This window comes from Ambystoma mexicanum, chromosome 1p (assembly GCF_040938575.1).
Source record: "Ambystoma mexicanum isolate Mex_15411 chromosome 1p, UKY_AmexF1_1, whole genome shotgun sequence".
Taxonomy (NCBI): Eukaryota; Metazoa; Chordata; class Amphibia; order Caudata; family Ambystomatidae; genus Ambystoma; species Ambystoma mexicanum.
Genome location: NC_090921.1, coordinates 665,577,164 through 665,583,496, shown reverse-complemented (window position 1 = coordinate 665,583,496; position 6,333 = coordinate 665,577,164).

Genomic DNA, 6,333 nt, shown 5'->3' with positions numbered 1-6,333 from the left:
CATATTCCAAACAGGTCAGGTCTCCGATGAGCATGACCAACACACAAATTAATGAAAACAAGACGCTAACACCATAGGATATGACATGTACACTATGGAATATAACAACGAACACTAGAACAATATGACATACCCCTGAAGAATGTTCCTACAATTAAGCATTACAGAACTGAAACAAGCTAAGAGTGTATGCAACAAGAGTGTATGCAATAGAGATTTATATCAGAAATCCTATATATATGTTTCCCATTATAGAACACAGTAAAGAGCACAACTTTGAATTAATATGGAAAACTAATGCAAAGTAGAAGCTCTTAGATTCGAGCGAAACAGTACATCATGAAATGTACTGAAATCTTGTCAGAGAGCTCATAGAGAATAACTAGGAGGGGCCAAGAGGATAGCTCAGGGGAAACGTGTTTGTCTTGAAACCAAGACACTGCAGAACACCACACGTTTGAATCCTGGTTTGCATTTAAAGACTGGTCTCTGGTATTAAGCGCATTAACAAAAAGGTTACTTAACCAGATAGCTGCCAACTCAAAGAGAACAGTATTTGTATTTCTGAACCAGCGGGTAGTACTCTTTCTCAAGAAACCTGCACCCTTTTTGCATGTTACGAGGTAAACAAAAGCGATAACATGCGGAAAGTTGATCACTGCCTTGTATTTAATTCCAGCAGTGCACTAATTAATTACAGTAGCATACCTGTTATGCTATCAATTCATCGATGTGAATTGTCAGAGAAACAGAAATCAGGAAATCTGGGCCTGCTTAAATGAAATGCTGTACTGGTGGCTGGAATTCTGCTGTGTGCTTGCTTGGTCTGTCACATTGTGAAAGCAGAACCGACCTGTAATACGCTATTACAGTTGAGTAGCGTTGCCACTTTCTCATTATAGATAAGTAGTGATGCCCTTTTCTTATTACAGATAAGTAGCAATGGCCCTTTCTTATTACAGATAAGTAGCGATGCCCCTCTCTTATTATAGATAAGTAGCGATGCCCCTTTCTTATTATAGATAAGTAGCGATGCCCCTTTCTTATTACAGATAAGTAGCGATGCCCCTCTCTTATTATAGATAAGTAGCGATGCCCCTTTCTTATTACAGAGCGATGCCCCTTTCTAATTAGAGATAAGTAGTGATGCCCCTTTCTTATTATAAATAAGTAGCATTGCCCTTTTCTTATTATAGATAAGTAGCGATGCCCCTTTCTTATTATAGATAAGTAGCAATGGCCCTTTCTTATTATAGATAAGTAGCAATGGCCCTTTCTTATTATAGATAAGTAGCGATGCCACTTTCTCATTATAGATAAGTAGCGATGCCCCTTTCTTATTACAGAGCGATGCCCCTTTCTAATTAGAGATAAGTAGCGATGCCCCTTTCTTATTATAGATAAGTAGCGATGCCCCTCTCTTATTATAGATAAGTAGCGATGCCCTTTTCTTATTATAGATAAGTAGCGATGCCCCTCTCTTATTATAGATAAGTAGCGATGCCCCTTTCTTATTACAGATAAGTAGCAATGGCCCTTTCTTATTATAGATAAGTAGCGATGCCCTTTTCTTATTACAGATAAGTAGCGATGCCCCTCTCTTATTATAGATAAGTAGCGATGCCCTTTTGTTATTACAGATAAGTAGCGATGCCCCTCTCTTATTAAAGATAAGTAGCGATGCCCTTTTCTTATTATAGATAAGTAGCGATGCCTCTTTCTTATTATAAATAAGTAGCATTGCCCTTTTCTTATTATAGATAAGTAGCGATGCCCCTTTCTTATTATAGATAAGTAACGATGCCCCTCTCTTATTATAGATAAGTAGCGATGCCCTTTTCTTATTACAGATAAGTAGCGATGCCTCTTTCTTATTATAGATAAGTAGCGATGCCCCTCTCTTATTACAGATAAGTAGCGATGCCCTTTTCTTATTATAGATAAGTAGCGATGCCCTTTTCTTATTACAGATAAGTAGCGATGCCCTTTTCTTATTATAGATAAGTAGCGATGCCCTTTTCTTATTACAGATAAGTAGCGATGCCCTTTTCTTATTACAGATAAGTAGCATTGCCCCTTTCTTATTATAAATAAGTAGCATTGCCCCTTTCTTATTATAGTTAAGTAGCGATGCCCCTCTCTTATTATAGATAAGTAGCGATGCCCTTTTCTTATTACAGATAAGTAGCGATGCCCCTCTCTTATTATAGATAAGTAGCAATGGCCCTTTCTTATTACAGATAAGTAGCAATGGCCCTTTCTCATTATAGATAAGTAGCGATGCCCCTTTCTTATTACAGATAAGTAGCGATGCCCCTCTCTTATTATAGATAAGTAGCGATGCCCCTTTCTTATTACAGAGCGATGCCCCTTTCTAATTAGAGATAAGTAGTGATGCCCCTTTCTTATTATAAATAAGTAGCATTGCCCTTTTCTTATTATAGATAAGTAGCGATGCCCCTTTCTTATTATAGATAAGTAGCAATGGCCCTTTCTTATTATAGATAAGTAGCAATGGCCCTTTCTTATTATAGATAAGTAGCGATGCCACTTTCTCATTATAGATAAGTAGCGATGCCCCTTTCTTATTACAGAGCGATGCCCCTTTCTAATTAGAGATAAGTAGCGATGCCCCTTTCTTATTATAGATAAGTAGCGATGCCCCTCTCTTATTATAGATAAGTAGCGATGCCCCTTTCTTATTATAGATAAGTAGCGATGCCCTTTTCTTATTATAGATAAGTAGCGATGCCCCTCTCTTATTATAGATAAGTAGCGATGCCCCTTTCTTATTACAGATAAGTAGCAATGGCCCTTTCTTATTATAGATAAGTAGCGATGCCCTTTTCTTATTACAGATAAGTAGCGATGCCCCTCTCTTATTATAGATAAGTAGCGATGCCCTTTTGTTATTACAGATAAGTAGCGATGCCCCTCTCTTATTAAAGATAAGTAGCGATGCCCTTTTCTTATTATAGATAAGTAGCGATGCCTCTTTCTTATTATAAATAAGTAGCATTGCCCTTTTCTTATTATAGATAAGTAGCGATGCCCCTTTCTTATTATAGATAAGTAACGATGCCCCTCTCTTATTATAGATAAGTAGCGATGCCCTTTTCTTATTACAGATAAGTAGCGATGCCTCTTTCTTATTATAGATAAGTAGCGATGCCCCTCTCTTATTACAGATAAGTAGCGATGCCCTTTTCTTATTATAGATAAGTAGCGATGCCCTTTTCTTATTACAGATAAGTAGCAATGCCCCTCTCTTATTATAGATAAGTAGCGATGCCCTTTTCTTATTACAGATAAGTAGCGATGCCCTTTTCTTATTACAGATAAGTAGCATTGCCCCTTTCTTATTATAAATAAGTAGCATTGCCCCTTTCTTATTATAGTTAAGTAGCGATGCCCCTCTCTTATTATAGATAAGTAGCGATGCCCTTTTCTTATTACAGATAAGTAGCGATGCCCCTCTCTTATTATAGATAAGTAGCGATGCCCTTTTCTTATTATAGATAAGTAGCGATGCCTCTTTCTTATTATAAATAAGTAGCATTGCCCTTTTCTTATTATAGATAAGTAGCGATGCCCCTTTCTTATTATAGATAAGTAACGATGCCCCTCTCTTATTATAGATAAGTAGCGATGCTCTTTTCTTATTACAGATAAGTAGCGATGCCTCTTTCTTATTATAGATAAGTAGCGATGCCCCTCTCTTATTACAGATAAGTAGCGATGCCCTTTTCTTATTATAGATAAGTAGCGATGCCCTTTTCTTATTACAGATAAGTAGCGATGCCCCTCTCTTATTATAGATAAGTAGCGATGCCCTTTTCTTATTACAGATAACTAGCGATGCCCTTTTCTTATTACAGATAAGTAGCATTGCCCCTTTCTTATTATAAATAAGTAGCATTGCCCCTTTCTTATTATAAATAAGTAGCATTGCCCCTTTCTTATTACAGATAAGTGGCGATGCCCCTCTCTTATTATAGATAAGTAGCGATGCCCCTTTCTTATTATAGTTAAGTAGCGATGCCCCTTTCTTATTATAGATAAGTAGCGATGCCACTTTCTTATTATAGATAAGTAGCGATGCCCCTCTCTTATTATAGATAAGTAGCGATGCCCCTTTCTTATTATAGATAAGTAGCGATGCCCCTCTCTTATTATAGATAAGTAGCGATGCCCTTTTCTTATTACAGATGAGCAGTGCTGTCACAATGTGACTATGCCAAGAAAGGGATTTACTGGTTTTATATGGATAGTGCAGGCTTCCATATTATATAGGATTCCCTGTTTTCAGTCGTTATGTTTTGTGAATTCTGCTGTTTTCCCCCAAGAAATGTACTATCTGCTTTATTTTGCTGTTTATCCCATTGCTCCTGGCTCACAAATGCAGGCAACATTATTTTCCCAATGTTTACACAATACATGTTGCTTTCATAGCTGCATGTATAGAATGCATATTATGTGTACAGGCAAAATGTCACAGTTTGTATACAGTTCTGTTTGCTCTGAGAGAAATAAATTGAGGGCTGCAAGAGGAGGCCGAGAAGGCAGGATGTCAGGCGAGAGGGGCAAGATTGAGAGACAGCGGCTGAAGGCAGATGTGTGTGTGTGTGTGTGTGTGAGAGAGAGAAACAGAGAGAGATTCAGGGAGAGAGAGAGGGGGGAAAAGAACAACATGGATGCGGAAGGGCAGGCGCTGAGGGAATTGGCCAGTCGGAATGCACCCCATTTCCAGTCTTCAGTGTTCATTTTTAAAAATCATTGTCATCGGGTGTCTCAGTCAGATTGATTCAACTGATATGAACCCACATTAGACATCTTAGAAAGCTATTTCCAGTGAAAAAAGGCCATGTCTGGAAATAATTTTGAATGACCTGGTCACAAAATAATAGTGTCTGTTGGACTCTGCCCCCTCTTTCTTGCCTGCCCCTCCTCCACCACTGGCCTTCCCACCTAGCACCGCATCAATTACCAGCGAATGGGAAAGGATTCATGGAGCAGGGAAAAGTGAAGGCATGAGGGCTGGGTGCTTTGGAGAGGAACCATGATAGCTACCAGGAACATTGCAAGCACTGCCATAAACAAGCACACTTGACTGCAAGGAACCCCACATTCGCAGCAAATAACGGTTGTTAATCTTATTCACCTCATGTTGCTATTCCCCAATTCAATGGCACCCATTTCATTGACGTTGGAAGATTGGGATCACAAGGAGAGCAGGTGGCCTGCAGCCAGACCCACTCCCCAGATTGCTAGCGATCTTCAGATGGTGTCCCCCCTCATGGGAGGAATTTAATTGACATTAGGACACATCATTTTTCTTCTCTCACACAATAGTAAACTTAATGCAAAGTGACTTCTAAGCAAGCATTCTCTGATGGCTCTTACATCTAGCTGTGTTGCAAAATGACTGCCCACTTGTTCCACCCAGCTCAGCGTCCTAATTCACACTCGTGCCACCAGAAAATACAGAAATAGATGTATTCAGGGATGTTCTGCAAACACAGTCTTTTCTTCATGCCATTGTACATTGTTAATTACAGAGGCCCCTTTCACATCAATTTCTTATTGGTTTAACCCGAAATCCGGAATGTCTACACGCACGCACGCACGCACGCACACACGCACACACACACGCACACACACACACACATATTACAGAGCCTGTGATAGCGGCCCTGTAGTTATGGTTAAGTTGCTCAACCGATAGGAAGAGCACTTTTTGGGCAGCTTATTACTTTGCCCCTCCTAGACTAATTCTCATCAAACCTTGCAGAACACGTATGTGGTTTTCCTCATACACACAATGGAAATTCTTTTTGCTGGAGCCTACAGCCTAAACCGTTGGATAGATTTTCACCAAACGCGCAGCAGGAGCGGCGGATTGGTAATTTGTGATGTCATCTTTGATATCCCGGGTTTTAGTCTTAGCAGTGCACGGTGGTGGTGCGAGTTATGGTTGCTTAGATTATCATAACTGGCAGATTTCTGTTTTTTTTTGGTTTTACTTGTAACCATAACGTCCTTTAAACAACGTTTTTTCACTGAATTTCATAGGTTTTTATTACTGCAACTTAATCATAATGTCCCTTTAACAAAGTTATTTTTGTGAATACATATATATGTATAACTATATATTTTTTCAGTTAAATAATCATTTTGATCAAAGTGACGTTAATGAGATGGTTTTTATACAACAAAAGCCTAGGAATTCAGCAAGTGTTGGAAGCTATGCCACATTCGCTTCCCTGTTGTGCAGTGCATGAGCCATGAGGTCATTGGTCACATCTCCAGCTAGAGACCCTTAAAGGCTGGCCA